This window comes from Manis javanica, chromosome 5 (assembly GCF_040802235.1).
Source record: "Manis javanica isolate MJ-LG chromosome 5, MJ_LKY, whole genome shotgun sequence".
NCBI classification, from domain to species: domain Eukaryota; kingdom Metazoa; phylum Chordata; class Mammalia; order Pholidota; family Manidae; genus Manis; species Manis javanica.
In genome coordinates, this window is record NC_133160.1 from 140,957,556 (window position 1) to 140,976,859 (window position 19,304).

Below are 19,304 nucleotides of genomic sequence, written 5' to 3' on the forward strand. Positions count from 1 at the left end.
ATTTATCTATGATATGATGGATATTTTCCAACTGTACTTGAACCATCAGACAAATTAAAGCAGCCCATTTCTGGGATCTGTTCACATCCCATATGTTCTTTTAACCATAGATAGTCTATAGTCATGAGATTTTGGGGTGCTACAACTTGCACCCCTCCCAACTCCTGGTTGAGTTCCAACAGTACAGATCCAGTCAAATTCGTTGTCTCACTGTATGCACATGCCAGCCTAGACATCTCCCTCCTCCTTCTTATGGCAAGTCCAGGAGACGGTGGGCTGGATGCAGCCACAACCGCAGCATCGTCCGGATCCCTGTGGAGGCTTTTTGATGATCATCCCCCGGCACGAGTCCTCCAGAGAGTGCTGATGCCGGAAGCTCCTCCTCATATCGTATCTTAGTTCATTTTCTGGGTATCCAAGCTAGGCCTTGATCTTCTGCGTAGAAACAAACAGACCCTTTGCCCACACTTTGACATGCCCTCTATACCACTGTGCAGAACTCATTGGAGGTCAGCACACAGTAACTGCTTTTTTTTTTTTTTTTAATTAAGAGAAAGGAATATTATCAGAAAAGAGTACCTCCATAGCTGATCATCTGACACCCTTTAAGTGATCAACATTAAGGATATTTAAAGCATGCGTTGATCTTTGATTTACCAATAGTTTTATCCTGTTAAGGAGTAATCCCCCTTTTCTTTCTTTCTTTCTTTCTTTTTTTTTAAAAATTTTTAATCTACACTTACCTGAAGAATACTATGTTTCCCATTAAACCTTTTTATCAAAAGCATCAGTAAATAGTATAAAGGATAGGGGTTCCCCTTCTTTTCTTTGGCCTTGTGAGTGCAGAGAAATTAGAAAATACTAGGCTACACATAGGGAAAGAGTGAAGAACTTATTAGTCTACAAATTTTTTATAAATAGCTTTCTTTAGTATATACATCAAGAAGATGAATTTTACCCAAGGATAGTTTAAAAGTAGATTTACTTTTTGGAAGACTGAATTTAGTATAAATACTTAAGGATATATTAATTATAATGAATTTCATTTATCTCTTTATACATGGAGCATGCCATTCTTCCTGTGGCCATGCTTACAGATAATTAGATGAGAATGTGAAGAATGGGGCACACAGGGTGCTGAGAAGACTGGTGGCTGTGGGTTATAAATTAGAGTGGCTGGGAAACAGCAGCACAGATATCTTTCTAGGTTTAGGCTCCTTGAACACTTAAACATCCAATAGAAGTTTCTATGATTTGCTGAGAATATGTTACTGAGAATTATTAGGTTAAATACATCTTGTAGCTCTATGTTATCAATCAGTAAATTTTATTAGCTGTCAGCTATTTTCTAAAACTTTGAGGCCAGCCAGCATAAGAGGCCGCTAGCACTTTAAATTATTTTCAGAGTGCCAAGACATCAAGTTAAGCCACACTCTGAGACAGTTTAAAAAGGTGTGTGTGTGTATGTGTACTTACTATACATCATATGTAGATGCTGGTTTTTGATAGGAAAGACATGAAATGAATATCAGATGGTGGGGATCACAAGATATGTCTCAGTTCCTGAGCCTTTGATTCATTATGGTTTCTTTTTTGTATCATTCATTTCTATCTCATAATCCTCACAAAGGTCCCACTGTAATGTAAAAGAGCTAATAGATGACCCTTGGCCATCCTAAGGCTGCTCACAGTATGCTCCCCTCCTAGAGGGAGAGCATGGGCAAAGAATTTCGGTGGCTATTGAAATCTTAGGACCTTGCCATTCCAGTGGGTGCTTACAGCAGAAGTATTGGCATTGACTCGTGAGCTCCAACATGAATCCAAATCCCTGTTAGTGGTTTACATGACCATTTATTTAATTGAACAAAGTTTGAATACAGTTGAACATATTTTTATGTTTCTTGGACATAGAATTTCCTTTTTCTGCAAACTGCCTGTTCATATCTTTGCTGAAACTTATTGGTTATAATTTCCTTCGTGATTTTTAGTGCTTGCATAGTCAGGACATTGACTCTGCATTATGTGTTGCAACCCACCTCATTTGTAGTTTGATTTTATTTTAATAAATATTTTCTAAATTCCATTTAATGTTCAGTTCTAAGTAGAAAGAAAAGTAATGATTGTGATCAATTTTTCGTTCAACATGAAACTTAGATAAAGTCTCAGCTTTAACTTTAGTTTGTTTTGTTGCTTAATTCTCCGAAGTTCCATTATTAACTGATTTGTCCTCTGGCACATATGTATGTACCTATAAAGAGTCTAGAATGGAGATTTCATAATTTTTCCATGTTCATTTCTGAAACAGAACTAAGTGCCATTAATGGTATGCTATTTCTTCAAATAATTATTATTTTTTGTAGTTTCCAGTAAATGCATTAGTGACAACCCATTCAAAAGAAATTGAATAAGCGTTTATTGTTAATCCATGCTTGTGGGATGTGTTTGAGGGGTCTGTCTACTTCCTCTACATAAAAGTTTACTTTGTTTTCCCAATTAAAAATTTGTCCATCTTTATAATTACCAGGAGTCATGACTGATACTATGGTTTCATTAACATGTCACATTAAAATGATTCTCATATAAATTTGGAACACAAGGACTGCGAATTTGAGCGCTGGCATTTCTAAAAGCATACTGTTAAGCTGCTCCATTGCCATTTTCATTGGTTTCCTTTGTCTAGGAAATAAAGCCAGAGAAATGAGGTGCTTGTGAAAGAACTGAGCTGTCAGAGACATATATGGATTTCTAATTGGAAACCTGAAACAAATATGGTAGGAAAATTAAAGAGGCACATACATGCTTATTCTTACAGTTTGGGGATAGCAGCTTCCTTCTTCCTAACCATGTCCATAGTTGCTCACCAAACAGCTAAAGAAATTGAGCTCTGAGGTCTTTGTTTCACAATTATTCTTTAATAAGGTAAATTTTCTTACTATGATTTATTGCTCCATGTTGTAAGTAAAAAAATACTTTACCAATAGTTTGGAATTCCTGAACAATTATTGAACACCCAAGTTAGTGAATTTCTGTGTCTATGCACTGGCAGGGGAGAAAGGCTAGAAGCAAATGCCTTAGAACAGTTCGTAAGGATATCTCGTCATGCAAGTAAATCACAACTGTGTAACAACAAAAAAAATCCTTACTTCTGGTATCTCATCATTTAGCAAGAAGCAGCCTTAAACTTTGTGTTTAAGCCTTGATTTTCAAATGAGGAATTATACTTCATGTGTGCTAGATGTATTTGCTCTTTCAGCGATGTTGTGATGAAATGGAAATTCCCGTCTATTTTGCAAGTCTGTTTGCAAATGACAAACACAATTGCATTAAAAAAGAAGGGATGCTGAAGCAGTGTGGCAGTGAGGTGGTTGGAGAAGAGGAGATGCCAGAATAAGAAGTCTTTCTGAGGAAGATGATTCTAGAGGAGAGTTAGGAAGGAAAACAAGAATCTGTTTAGATACAGAATGTAGAAAGGTAGTCTTAGGGATTTTGCATGTGGGTGTGTGTCTGTTGAGGCTGAGAGGAACACAGGGAAATTATGTAGTGCTTGGAGTCAGAAGTTAACCAAAGATTTGCAGCTCATGATCAAAAGCTCATAATGATATGGATGATCAAGGATCACATCAAATTCCCTTCATAGGGGTAACATGATCCCAACCACACTTAGAGTAGAAAGCTCTTCCTCATGCTGTCAGATAGTTAGCAGGGGAAGTGGTTACTGGGGGGTGGAGAGGAAGCAAAGGGCTGGAGGTGGGGGTAGGGGAGTGGGCATGGTTAGTGCTGAAGGTCTAAATCACCAAGAAAGGAAAGAAAAGGAATTGGCAGAACCTAGAGATGGGCCAAAAAGGAGAAAGTGAGGGCTAGAACAAAGACATTTGTTTATCAAATCACTTAACTTTTTCTGAGGATCAAAGTTGTATATGTCAAAGAAATACAAATACATGTTTGTTAAAATACAGAAGTACATAAAAAGAAAATTTTGAATCACCCATATTCAATATTCTTACTTCCCAGAGACAAGCACTGTCAGTATTCTGTTAAATTTTTCTAGCTATTATTTCCGCAGCATCAGTGGAGATCATACATATAGTTTTCTGTACTATTAATCTCATATATTATAAACTTTTACTCATGACATTTAAATTTTTCATTAATACAGTATTTAGTGGCTTATGTATCACCATTTATTTAACCATTACCTTAATGTCAAGTATTTGGGTACTTTCTAAATGTATTATAAAGAATTTTGAGTTAAACATCTTTGTATGTAAACTGTATTATTATTTCTTTAGGACTGATTCTTGAATAATTGCTAAGTGAAGAGAATGGATCTTTTCATGGCTCTTCATATAGATTATAAAATTTATTATTTTAAGAAAGGTTTTGATGAATTCTTGTCTCACTGAAGAGTGACATTTTAGCACTAATCATTAAAAAATACTTGCTGAGTTTATTGGTTAAAAATGATATTGTTTGTGTTTTTTTTTCTTTAATTTACTTATGTTTGCTTACCAATGAAGTTGAGTGTTTTTGTTGGGTTGAAGAGCATCTGTAATTCCTAGAAGTGAGAGATAAAAATATATATACACTATACATACATGGTATATAAATTAATTAATATACTTCATATTATTAGCTATAGATTATCTATAACCTAAATAGAATGTAGAATATTTTTTTTAATGGAAGGATAGAAAGCAAGGGCCAAGTGACATAATTGTGAGGAGTGGATGTAGTGGAGCAAGGGAAGAAGATCCTAGATTGCAGTCAGTGTTGGGGACAGAAAGAAGGGAAGTCAGTAATGGAAAACTTATAAAAGCAGATCATAGTCGTGAGTAGAACTAAGTAAGAATGCGGTCATGAAGCCCAAGAAGGAAAGAATATAGAATAGACAAAAAGCAAAAAACTAAAGCAAAAAACTAAGGGGTGGCGTATGTAGAGTTGAAGGCTAGGTAGTGGGCAGAGGGGAAAGGCCTGTAGACTGGAGAATGAGGGACCCCTCTCTACAGTCCCCCAACTCCACCTTCCATGAGGTCTTGGGAGCTTCCCAAGTTTTCCAGGCAGGCTTTTGTTTATGAAAGTCTTTGTTTCTCTCAAATTTGGCAGTTTCCAGAATATGGATCTTCTGGATACCCCTAACCCCTACCCACCCACCCAGTGTCTCAAATTTGTGGTTATTGCTTTTAGTAATGAGGTCACTGAGACTTTTTTTTTTTTTTTTCTTGGCCTGAAGTCAGTTTTTGATAATCTATACATTCTTTTGAATTAAAGAATCAGAGAAGAACCAGAGAAAACTAGAGATGAGGAGGGCTGCCAAGTGTGTACACAATAAATTTAGCTTGATCTTAAAGGATTGAGGGTGTTGGTTGGCTAAAGCCTAGATTTTTAAAATAATACTCCTGGGCCCTGCCTGATGATTAACAGCACTCACACTATATATTTGTGTTTTTACTACTTATGACTGAATGCCATACCATTAAAATAAAGTTTTGCACCACATTACTGACATGGTGTTATGGCGCCACTCTTCTCCCAACTGCTCAGGCTCAAAACAGTCATCCTGACACTGCCATCTTACAGGTCATCCATTAGCCAGTTCTGTAAACTCTGCCTTTTAAGATGCAACCCAAAGTCGGCTTCTCTTACCACCGCAGGATTATCACTGTAGCATCAGCCACCATCATTCCATCCTTGCATGACCACACCTGCAGCCTACCCCTCAGCTTCCTTCTTTGGATGCCCGTGATCTCTTCTCCACACCAGAGTGATCTTAAGAAAAAGAAAATCAGAATCAGATCACTGCTCTGCTTAGAATCATCCATTAAGCCCAGTTCTTACAATAGAATGCAGAGTTCTTGCCTGTCCGGCTCACACCTGACCCCTGCAGCTTCACTCCTCACTTTCCTGCACTGCACCTCCCCTTTTCTTATTCTCCAGACACCCCAAGTCTGTTCCCCTGCCGCAGCCTTTCCTTCCTTCTTCTGGAATGCTTTTTCCCTGGGTTTACAAACTGCTTGCTCTTTTACTTCATCAGGTCTCTGCTTGAGAGAGAGAGCACTTCCCTGACCGTCCTATCCAAAGCAGCCTCCATTTTTGCATCCTAACCCTGTTTAATTTTCCTCATAGCATTTATCACTATGCCTCCTCCCTAAAATACATATATTTGCTTGTTTATTATGTCTCCCCAATGTAATGGAGAAGACCTTGTCTGTATTGGTCACTACTCTTATCTCTACGGTCTAGAACAAAGCCACACAGTAGATGATCAGTAATCCCTTGCTGAATGATTGAATAATTCTTATAACCAATTCAAAATCAAGTGCCTTGCAGAGTTAACATTTGCTCATAGAAAATCAGGTTCATAATGTGTAAACTGTTCGCTTCAGTACTATTTTATGTTGTTCTTTTGCTTAAACATACACTCCTTGGTAATTTTAGCACCCTATCAAAACTGACCAACCTTGCAATTGATCTTCCAAAAAATGTCTTCATGTTTCTAATTGAATGACTTAACCAATGTTTACAGATCCATAGCAGCCAAAGTTTTCATTTGTTAGGGTTTTTTTTTGCAGTTTTTATTATTTCCGTATTTCTTTAGAGTATCTACTTATATGTTCTCAAAAAGTGAGAGCCCCTTTAGAAAGTGGTAAAAGAATATGTTGAACAGATAATTAAACAAGAACTGAGCCCGAAGATCTTAAGAAAGGAGTGTTCACAATCTTTTAAAGACAACATAACTTATTTAGTATCTTGCCAGCTATTCAAGCCTCTGATAAGATTCAATTTCCTGGTTGATCAAGGTATCATACTTATAAAATATATTATTAAGATATCATACTTACAAAATATGTTTAAGACTAATACTAATATTGATTACACCCAATTCTTGAGTAAAAATTTACTCAGTTAAGAGGTTTTTTTTAATCACAAAGTAAACAGATACAGAGAAGCACACAATTTAAGATTATGGTGTTTGTGATTGCCCGTGTCTGTAACCTAATACAACTGTAAATCAGAATGCAGGCTACTGGCATCTCTTGCTGGAAGCTTTCCCATGAACTCTGGTCAACTGGACAACGTTCTCTACCTGGCACTGTAGCTCTTTGTGCCTACACGACACATGGTGCTTTGTTTCATCTTATATTTTATATGTTCTAATTTGATTTTTGATTGTCTCTCCCAAAGGATTCTTAGCTCCTGGCTAATAGAGACCACATCAGCGTCCAGGTCTTTGACTGCATTTCCCTCCCACTGCTTGAATATATCTCAGAGTATTATTGAAAGTGCTCAGGAAATACCTATTGGAACAGAAAAGCATAGTACTCAGTCAATACAGAATGGTAGGGGATTTCTGTGGTAATTTTGAGGAAATTGTTAAAGCACCATGTAATTATTGAAGAGCAAAACTGCTTAATACTTGACAGAGCCACATATTTCCTGAACTCTCATTAACCAGACTGCCCATTCTAGAGGGGGGAAATATACTTTTTAGATTATGACTTAATGTAGCTGGGTTTTCTCTAGCAAAAGTGGAACACAGGGTTTGTATTTTACATGATGTGACTTTGTAATAGATATCTCCTCTCCACCTGCATTTGATATTTATTCTGAACTTCCTCTTTAAAAATAAAAGGTCTGTTAAAACTACCACAGGAAATATGGGGCAAAGGCTGGTAATTGCTTAGCTAATGAGACACTACAATTTGCTATGTTAGAGGGGCTCAAAGGGATTACTGTAAAATGTAAAGGTTTCTAAGACCAATGAGAATGTTGCCTAGGCTAGAGGAAGAGTTTAGAGTGCATATGTGTAAACCTTGGGGCATTAATCCTTGTTATAATACTGCCATTCTTCTGGTGGGTTCTGTGTGTCACATACATTCTGTAGGAGACTTTTAGATATACATGCCCTCATCTCTTCAAACTCACTTTTCCAAAGCTGGTTAATTGGCTTCATGGCCAACTATTATTGCTGAGACACCATACAGTTACCTGCCTTCAGTGCCAATAGTTGACACCTTTTCAGGTGGAGGCCAGTACTTCATTGTGTATGTATGTGTGTGAACAGTTCTTCCACTTATGCATTATCCATGCATTAATACAATAAGCAACTTCAACAAAGGTTTTGAAATTCCAAATTGTGTAAAATCTACTTCCGGAAAACCACATACTACTATCATATACAAAGCAAATACACATTCACTTGATCATATGTATCTTAGCCTTTAGGAAAACTGAAATAAAAAAGAATTCTTAGTAGGATGTAAAGATGACCTTAATAAATACTACCTATATTTAAAATAGCCCCACATAACAATTTCCTGACTTCATATCTTCAGTCATGCTCCACTTCCTCCTTTCTCAAACCTGTCTGAATCTTGGGTTGTTCCTTTTTGCAAATCTACCTTTGAGCTTATGTTGTCTCAAGCTTCTATTTTTCATCTGTATTTTTTTCCTTCCTTTTCAGACCTCAGATTTGCCTGCTGTCACTCCACTGTAAAAACAAAGGTGCTTGTAAAGACAAAGGATCACTCCAAGGATGACTTAAGTTTGTTGCAAGCCAGATTACCAGAAGTTAATAGTGAATGTAGCAAAACATGTCCACTATAGTACCATTGACTTAACATTTGCTTACGAGGGCTATGTAGTGGGAGTCAAGTCAGTGGCAATGGCAGGAAAAGGTTGACTTTTACTTTTTCTGTGTACTTTCTGTATTGTTTGAATTTGTTACAACCAGCATGCATGGTTTTTACAAAGACCATAAACATCTGTGTGCATATGTGCCCATATTGTTTTAAGAAACTTTGTTGAAAGCAAAGGCAAGAAAAAATTGCTTATTTTTTGTTTAGAGCAGGCTGTAGTTGTTAATTACTGCTTTTGGGTATTTGGTGAAAAGGTGCCTTGTCTTTACCATCTTACTCTTAAAGTCTTGGCAATGTTTGGTATAAGAGTGCACACACACACACACACACACACACACACACACACACACACCTGAAATTTGTAAAAATTCTTATATAATAGACTCAATGACTTGTATGAAAGGCAGATTTCTTGGGTCCCATTTACAGTTAAGAGGAATTTAGTCTAAAATCAGTAGTTTTTGGAAAACACTGCCTTAGTGTTGAAGGATTGCTTTAATTTTCCTTCATTCAGAGCCTAGCAGTTTAATTTCATGTAACATTTAATATTATTATAATTTTAGACTTGTTCTGGATTTTGAACCTTTACTAACCTGCTATTTTCCAGTCACTACTGATAGCTTTATTTTATTTCAGAGTGATAAAACTGTCTCTCGTTACAAATATATGTAGATTAATAGATGTAAAACTTTCTTGTTCACTGTGATCTTTTACATTCCACCCTGGCTACTGCATAGAGCTAAGGTTTACAGAATTTAAAAAGGTTAACAGTTACAGAATAACCACTAAGGGAAAACCAGAGACTACAACTTCGAAATTTTTGTTTTAGGAAGAGTTACAGATTTGTTCCTCCTTTTCTATGTTATGGAGTTCATTTTAACCCAGTTATCTCCAGCCCAGATAGCAGCATATGGCTTTCAGGAGCCCTCCTGCAGACAGACAGTCCTTCTCCTCCCCTCATCTCCCAACTCCTGGGAGTGGCAAACTCAACTTCCAGAAAGACTTTTCCATGAGCTTCTGTCTCTTTCTTCACTGCTTGACAAGGAGTGTGTTTACTCTGCTTATATGCGTCAGGTCCTCCTGATGGATCCATTGTTGTGTATGAACCCTCTTTATTATCATGAATCATGTCCTAACCATTCCCTTCATTTTCTATGCCTTTCTATTTCTCTCTAGTACCAGTAAATCCATTTCTGGCTCCAAATTGATAAAGTAAAATAAAATAAGGGTTTAGTTGATACATAATTTTTGCCTACAATTTTTTTTCCTACCAGGTTTATCATAAACATGATTGTTGGTAGTGATTAGGAGAAAAGATAAAGGGTACTCTGTCCAGGTTATTTACCCCCAGATATTATGAAAAGAAAACACTGGGTAAAAATTGAGCATTTCTAAGTAATCACAGTAACATTTTTTGAGTACTTCGTATATGTCAGGAAATTTTCTAAGCACTTTACATATTCATTTTTTGATCCCTACAACAAACTGGATGAAGTAGGAGTTACTGGGTTTTTTTTTTTTTTTTTTTGTCTACATCAAGCAGTACAAGTTAATGAGCATCCATCTTATTCTAGGAAAACGGATTTAAAAAATCACTTGTTTCCTTCTAGTCAGTGTTGGTGTTTGAATAAAATATTTCAGGTAAATTTCCTTTTCTGTGAAACGCCAGAGCTTTCGTCTTCTTGGTACTTCCCCAAATCCATTTGTTACAGGAGGTTTTCCATTCACTTTTCAGGCAGCTGTCGAGCATTTTGTATTTGGCAGTTTTAACACCTCCCTTCTTTCTGTACCACCCACTCAAAGCTCATTCCAGGTGCCCTTAGCAAATGACTCCCAAGGCATTTCAGTGGCCAAAGCTCATTGACCAATGAGGTGATGTGTGCCTTGTAGAGCAGAGTTACACAGTTCACGGAGATCGGGAGTGAAGGTTGCTTAAACAAAGCTTTTGTTACTATTAGCCTGTTGCATCCAGATTTCAAGACTGGAAAGGTAGGGGACACCTTATTTGTTTTCATTGGAAATGAGGAGGAGATGATTGTGTTTGGTTAAAGTAATTTAGATCAGGTCGTATAAACAAATGGTCCATTTTGTTTGTTTTTAATTGCAGGCAAAAAAAATTGGAACTTTGTAAAGATTTCAAATTTCAAATACATTTTGCCTCATCAAAAGCAAAACCAAAATTCACAAGTTACGAAAATTTTAAAATAATGTTTGTCTAATACCTCTTTACATACTTGAAAAAGCTTCACAAAGTCACTTTTTTATAGATCACTGCTATTTCAACTGTGGAATAAAAAGCAGGAATTTAACAGTAATGTCCACATTTGTTTTCCAGTCATTTCAGAGTCAGTCTATAGAGAAGAAATTTGTGATTTTAAGATATGGGGCAATGAAAAAGAAAAATTAAGGGAATTGGCATTATGATAGTTACTATATAAAAGTTAGTAATAATGACATTTCCTCTCAGAGTAAAGTTCTGGTATAAGAAGATTCTCTTGTATCAATCATTTTTTTCAAATCAATGGTAAAGTTTATGAAATAGAATTAGTGAAGTGTAGGTTATATGCTTTAAAGACTACAAATTAGTTTCACTTTCATTATAGAGAATAGTTTATAGTTCATGTGCTATTTAAGATTTGTTTTAATATTAACTCAAAGAAACCAGAGAAATAGAATCTTTATTCATGTCTTTCTACCTGGAAGTGGAGCAATTTGAAACTAATACTTAAAAGGAAAACCCTCTTCATTATGAATAAAATATGATGAATCATTGTTGCAATAAATGTATGCATAAAAAAACGTATACTTACTCATTAGCTTACATCTAATGTTTAGTATCAGAAGGTAATTAGGGTTCAAAGAAAAATATAACTGGTTTCCCATTTTTGCTTTTTCCCAGAGATGGCTTTATATGGTTTTATGTTTTACAACAAAATTAGATAATATACTTGTTTTAAAATATAACATATGAGATATATGGTTTGGTAAACATTATTAAGTATTTAGCTAAACTCTGTTTTCGTCTAATTTGTGAAGAGAGCTTCTTTAGCACACGTATCATTAAGTGTTAAGTGCCCAGTATTTCAACTTACCTCAGGTCTTCCCCCGTTGTTTTTCCATTTAAAAGATTTGCATCCTGAAACTTCCTACTTATATTAGATTTGTTAAAAATGCCATTTTATGAGAAATCTAGTCTCAAAATCTCCCCCATAGTCTCTTACTCTGAGTCTTTGGGGGAGGTGGATATAGGTGGACCAACAGTCACAGAGTCAACTATTTAAGCAGAGACAACTTACAAGCCATCTTCTTCAGTACAAGTAAATGCGGTATCTCAATTTCAAGCTGAGGTTCAAAGGTTTAGACTTAACTTCACAGATCAGAGGTCAGACACGAATTGCTGCAATTTGTAGTTCAATTCTGCCGATATGACAGAATTTCACAGCTATGATGATTGCTGTTTTTCACTTCTGCACAGCCTGGGCAGGGCAGTTAACAGTGTAATTTGTACAAGTCAGCCCTTGGCACCCCAGTTTAATGAGTAACTAGCTGGTGCCTTAGGTTTCACTGGTACAAGGTGCATATTATAAAAAGGGTCAAATGTCAATGCACAAAGATGGAGGGGGGTGGAGGGATGGAGCTCAATAACCACCACCTGTGAATCAAACATAAAGAATTAGCAATTTGTGTATATTTTAAAAATCGTATTTCTGTGATATGAACGTATGTTCATTTTCTTTGCTACTAAAAGAGGTAGATTTTTTTTTTAATGTTAGCAAGGAAGAACAGTCTGATTATATTATTGATGGAGCAGTAGAAAGTGAAATTGCAGGTTCTGTTTACTCCTTTTGTGGGGGCTCTTGATATCTCAGAAACTTCCCAAAATGTGACAGCTTTTTACGAATCTAGGAAGCAAATTGGTTAAGCAGGTATTTCTGAGCCTATGATCATCTGACATTCTTTACTCTTCACCCCAAAAATTAAACTCCTATCTTTATTCCTAACCCAGGTTGAAAATATCTTTTACTGTTTAAAGCTGACTATTGAGACCCTGAAAAAAAGCCTCTTAGACTGTGAGCCTTGGTTTGCCATTCAGTTTTGACTCCCCATAACTGACTCTGAAGCTGCAATATAAATAACATATGGCGTAATTTGTCATTTTTGTTATAACACAAATTTTAATTGTCTACTCTTCCAGACTGGAGTAGAGAAGCAATTGGATTGTTCCCTAGAGCAGAATGATTAAGGGCACACATTCTAGCCTCAGACCTCCTGGGTTTGATTCCCAGCTTCATCTCTTACAGCAAACAGGCAGCCTTCCTGTGCCTTCGTTCTCTCATCTCCAGAATGAGTGTGACCAGAGAATTATCTGCACGAGGTGGAGCAATGATTAAATAAGGCAGTGTACACGAAATGCTTAGCCCAGTGCCTGGCACATAATAAGGACTCAGTGGAAATTAGCTGTTACTCACATTATTAATAAGTTACACAGCTTATGAATAAGCCTAGCCTACCCCATACATTATCCTAAATTGACTTAGGCTTAGTCTTTGCTCTGTTTGATGAGGGACACAAGATACGGCATAGATAATGTGATCTGGGAACATTTTAGAGTGAATTCCTTCTACGTATCATAAGGAAGTGGATTTTAAAATCCTTGAGGTTTCAAGTCTAGCACTCTGCAGATGCTATCTTCTTTTCCTAGCTGATTTGTTGTCACATAGCAAAAGCTGTAAAAAGAGATAAATTCAAATCATTTGGTTTCCTTTGAGAGTTGTTTTCCTTCTGCCCTTTGGTGAGAAATGTTTGAGTTAAAAAAAATTTATAAATGATACCATATCACTGGACTAAATTCTTTCCCTGATGATATGTATTATACTTAAGAGATTTCATGCTTTCTAGAAATGCTGGACATGAAAATCTTAAAAAGTGACTTTTCTTCATTTTATTCCTATGAAATGTAGAAGCAGCATTTGAATAAAAGCATGCTTTTGCTCCCAATAACAATATATAAATTATGTGCTTAGTATTAAAAAGATAGTAGCAACACCTCACAATTAAACACGCTTAACTGCTCACACTAATGAAACCATTAAGCACCTACTGTATGCAAGGATTGGGTGCGGAGCTCTGGGATTATAGTAGTGAGGCAGATCTAGAATCTACACTGATAAATTTTACAATTGACTCGAGATAACTGCCATCATACCAATTATTGTAAAGGTTAAACCATGTCAAATTGCCAATATTCTACTGTTTTGTCCTCCAGAATGGCAATTTTTGTATGATGCAGCCTAGTGTTATGAACTGTGCTAGGAGGGGATTATATGATGTTGTGGGAACATATCTTGAGCTCCAGGAATGGCTTCTGAGGAGTGAAGTTTGGGTACAAGCTGACTGGGCAGGAATCATGGTGAGGGTTTGACACACTGGGAACAGTATGGCTAAGGGGGAAAGTGACACAGGTGAGGTTGGAGGAGGAGGAGCCAAAGTCTTCCTTCTAGGCCTTACTAAAGATATTGACTTTATTCTAAGGGCAGTGGGAAGAGAGGGTAGAGGTTTACGCAGGAGGGTGATCAAACTGTATGCTTTTCTCTTTTTTTTTTGTATCATTAATGTACAACTACATGAGCAACATTATAGTTACTAGACAACCCCCATTATCAATTCCCCACCACATATCCATTACAGTCAGTGTCCTTCAGTGTAGTAAGAATCACTACTTGTCTTCTCTGTGTTGTACTGCCTTCCTTGTGCCCCCCCACCCTGACATTGTGTGCACTAATTATAATGCCCCTTTTCCCCCCTTATCCCTCCCTTCCCACCCATTCTCCCCAGTCCCTTTCCCTTTGGTAACTGTTAGTCCATTCTTGGGTTCTGTGAGTCTGCTGCTATTTTGTTCCTTCAGATCTTGCTTTGTTCTTATACTCCACAGAGGAGTGAAATCATCTGATACTTGTCTTTCTCCACCTGGCTTCTTTCACTGAGCATAATACCCTCTAACTCCATCCATGTTGTTGCAAATGGTTGGATTTGTTTTCTTCTTATGGCTGAATAATATTCCATTGTGTATATGTACCACATCTTTTTTATCCATTCATCTACTGATGGACACTTAGGTTGCTTCCATTTCTTGGCTTTTGTAAATAGTGCTGTGATAAACATAGGGGTACATATGTCTTTTTCAAATGGGGCTCCTGCATTCTTAGGGTAAATTCCTAGGAGTGGAACTCCTGGGTCAAATGGTATTTCTATTTTGAATCTTTTGAGGAACTTCCATACTGATTTCCACAATGGTTGAACTAATTTTCATTCCCACCCGCAGAGTAGGAGGGTTCCCCTTTCTCCACATCCTTGCCAACATTTGTTGTTGTTTGTCTTTTGGATGGTGGCCATCCTAACAGGTGTGAGATGATATCTCATTGTGGTTTTTTTTTTTTTTTTTGAGAGGGTATCTCTCATATTTATTGATCAAATGGTTGTTAACAACAATAAAATTCAGTATGGGGGGGTCAATGCTCAATGTACAATCATTAATCCATCTCAAGTCTAATTCTCGTCAGTCTCCAATCATCTGAAGCATAATGAACAAGTTCTTACATGGTGAACGAATTCTTACATAGTGAATAAATTCTTACATGATGAACAGTACAAGGGCATTCATCACAGAAACTTTCGGTTTTGATCATGCATTATGACCTATAAACAATCAGGTCAAATATGAATATTCGTTTGATTTTTGTACTTGATTTATATGTTGATCCCACATTTCTCCCTTTATTATTATTATTATTTTTATTTTTAATAAAATGCTGAAGTGGTAGGTAGATGCAAAATAAAGGTAGAAAACATAGTTTAGTGCTGTAAGAGGGCAAATGTAGATGATCAGATGATCAGGTGTGTGCCTATGGACTAAGTATTAATCCAGGCTAGACAAGGGCAGCAAAACATCCACGGATGCAGAAGATTTCTCTCAAAGCAGGGGGGGTGAGGTTCTGAGCCTCACCTCTGTTGATCCCCAGATTCTCACCTGATGGCCCCCCTGCAACTGTGCCTGTCTTAGGTTGTTCCTCCCTTGAGGAATCTTACCCGTCTCTGGCTAACCAGTCATCTTCCGGGGCCATACAGGGAAATGTAAAGTTGGTAAGTGAGAGAGAAGCCATGTTGTTTGAAAAGGTTAGCTTTTTACTTCTTTGCAGATTTATGCCCTGTGGCTTCTATGCCCAGCACTTGTCTCGAGGTATCTTTACCACCTGGAGGAATTATGATACTCGGTAAATTCGATATGAGGCACGAATTCTATTTAAGGGTTGTAATTAGGAAGGAAGAAGAAAAGCTATAGAGGTAGCATATGGAAGGAAACATGGGAGGATTGATTGTTTCTTTGACATATCTTCTTGTAGAGTACCTTAAGTATGTATAGGTTTTAAACTACTAACTAATTTGTACACACATATTAACATAATAGGAATACGGTGACATAAAGAAAGCAAATCTATAATTACCATCCATCTCCAGTGAAGCCAAGAAAACCATTTAGGCACCCTAGGCATTTGTGAAAATTTGTCTATGATATGATGGATATTGTCCAACTGTACTTGAACAGTCTGAGAGAAATCAGACAAATTAAAGCAGCCCATTTCTGGGATCTGTTCACATCCCATATGTTCTTTTAACCGTAGATAGTCTATAGTCGTAAGATTTTGGAGTGCTACAACTTGCACCCCTCCCAACTCCTGGTTGAGTTCCAACAGTACAGATCCGGTCAAATTCGTTGTCTCACTGTATGCACCTGCCAGACTAGACATCTCCCTCCTCATTCCTATGGCAAGTCCAGGAGACGGTGGGCTGGATGCAGCCACAACCGCAGCATCGTCCGGACCATATGAATTTTAGAACTATCTGTTCCAGTTTGTTGAAGAATGCTGTTGGTATTTTGATAGGGTTGCATTGAATTTGTATATTGCTTTAGGCAGGATGGCCATTTTGACAGTATTAATTCTTCCTACCCAAGAGCATAGGATGAATTCCATTTGTTAGTGTCCTCTTAAATTTTTCTTAAGAGTGTCTTGTAGTTTTCAGGGTACAGGTTTTTCACTTCCTTGGTTAGGTTTATTCCTAGGTATTTTATTCTTTTTGATGCAATTGTGAATGGAATTGTTTTCCAGATTTCTGTTTCTGCTAGTTCATCGTTAGTGTATGGGAAAGCAACAGATTTCTGTGTACTGATTTTGTATCCAGCAACTTTGCTGAATTCAGATATTAGTTCTAGTAGTTTTGGAGTGGAGTCCTTAGGGTTTTTTATGTACAATATTATGTCATCTGCAAATAGTCACAGTTTGACTTCTTCCTTACCAATCTGGATGCCTTTTATTTCTTTGTTTTGTCTGATTGCCATGGCTAGGACCTCCAGTAGTATGTTGAATAACAATGGGGAGAGTGGACATCCCTGTCTTGTTCCCAATCTTAGGTGAAAAGTTTTCAGCTTCTCGCTGTTAAGTATAATGTTGGCTGTGGTTTTGTCATATATGGCCTTTATTATGTTGAGGTACTTGCTCTTTATACCCATTTTATTGAGAGTTTTTATCATGAATGGATGTTGAATTTTGTTGAATGCTTTTTCAGCATCTATGGAAATGATCATGTGGTTTTTGTCCTTCTTTTTGTTGATGTGGTGGATGATGTTGATGGATTTTTTAATGTTGTACCATCCTTGCATCCCTGAGATGAATCCCACTTGATCATGGTGTATGATCCTCTTGATGTATTTTTGAATTCGGTTTGCTAATATTTTGTTGAGTATTTTTGCGTCTATGTTCATCAGGGATATTGGTCTGTAATTTTCTTTTTTGGTGGGGTGTTTGCCTGGTTTTGGTATTAGAGTGATGCTGGCCTCATAGAATGAGTTTGGAAGTATTGTCTCCTCTTCTATTTTTTGGAAATCTTTAAGGAGAATGGGTATTATGTCTTCCCTAAATGACTGATAAAATTCAGCAGTGAATCCATCTGGTCTGGAGATTTTGTTCTTCAGTAGTTTTTTGATTACCAATTCACTTCCATTGCTGGTAATTGGTCTGTTTAGATTTTCTGTTTCTTCCTTGGTCAGTCTTGGAAGGTTGTATTTTTCTAGAAACTTGTCCATTTCTTCTAGGTTATCCAGCTTGTTAGCATATAGACTTTCATACTATTCTCTAAGAATTCTTTGTCATGTCTGTAGTGATTTTTCCTTTCTCATTGTGATTCTGTTAATGTGTGTAGATTCTCTTTTTCTTTTAATACGTCTGGCTAGAGGTTTATCTATTTTATTTATTTTCTTGAAGAACCAGCTCTTCATTTCATTGATTTTTTTCTATTTTATTCTTCTCAATTTTATTTATTTCTTCTCTGATCTTTATTATGTCCCTCCTTCTGCTGACTTTGTGCCTCATTTGTTCTTTTTCCAGTTTCAATAATTGTGACTTTATACTGTTCATTTGTGATTCTTTCTCCTTTTTTTCCCCTTCCTCCTTCTTTGAATAGGTCTGGATTGCTATATATTTTCCTCTTAGAACTGCCTTTGCTGTGTCCCACAGAAGTTGGGGTGTTGTGCTGTTTTCATTTGTTTCTGTATATTGCTTGATCTCTGTTTTAATTTGGTCATTGATCCATTGATTATTTAGGAGCATGTTGTTAAATCTCCATGTGTTTGTGAGCCTTTTTGTTTTCTTTTACAGCTTATTTCTAGTCTTATACCTTTGTGATCTGAGACATTGGTTGGTAGTATTTCAATCTTTTTAATTTATTGAGGCTCTTTTTGTGGCCTAGTATGTGGTCTATTCTGGAAAATGTTCCATGTGCACTTGAGAAGAATGTGTATCCTGTTGCGTTTGGGTGTAGAGTTCTGTAGATGTCTATTAGGTCCATCTGTTCTAGTGTGTTGTTCAGTGCCTCTGTGCCCTTAGTTATTTTCTGTGTGGTAGATCTGTCCTTTGAAGTGAGTGAGTGGTGTGTTGAAATCTAAAATGAATGCATTGCATTCTGTTTCCTTCTTTAATTCTGTTAGTATTTGTTTCACATATGTCAGTGCTCCTCTGTTGGGTGCATAGATATATATAATGGTTATATCCTCTTGTTGGACTGAGCCCTTTATCATTGTGTAGTGTCCTTTATCTCTTGTTACTTTCTTTGTTTTGAAGTCTATTTTGTCTGATACATATACTGCAACAACTGCTTTTTTTCTCCCTATTGTTTGCACGAAACATATTTTTCCATCCCTTCACTTTTAGTCTGTGTATATCTTTGGGTTTGAGGGGAGTCTCTTGTAAGCAGCATATAGATGTGTCTTGTTTTTTTATCCATTCTATTACTCTGTGTCTTTTGATTGGTGCATTCAATCCATTTACATTTAGGGTGATTATCAATAGATATGTACTTATTGCCATTGCAGGCTTTGGATTCCAGGTTACCAAAGGTTCAAGAGTAGCTTCTTTACTATCTAACTGTCTAACTTTAACTCACTTATTATGCTATTATAAACATAGTCTGATGATTATTTCTCTCCCTTCTTATTCTTCCTCCTCCACTCTTTATATGTTAGGTGTTTTATTCTGTACTGTTTTTTGTTTCCCTTGACTGCTTTTGTGGATAGCTGATTTTATTTTTTGCCTTTAGTTAGTATTTGGTTGGTCTGCT

General features: G+C 36.7%; 1 long non-coding RNA gene across 1 annotated transcript in view; it reads right to left on the reverse strand.

Annotated features, from left to right (window-relative positions):
* Positions 1-723: 723 nt before the first annotated feature.
* The window catches only part of LOC140849637 (uncharacterized), a 51,587-nt gene continuing 33,006 nt past the window's right edge, over positions 724-19,304 (reverse strand). Inside the window, exons 2-3 of the long non-coding RNA XR_012131757.1 lie at positions 5,644-5,766; positions 724-4,555 (exon numbers count right to left, since the gene is read on the reverse strand). This is a non-coding gene — a long non-coding RNA (uncharacterized lncRNA). The remainder of the gene's footprint in view (positions 4,556-5,643; positions 5,767-19,304) is intronic.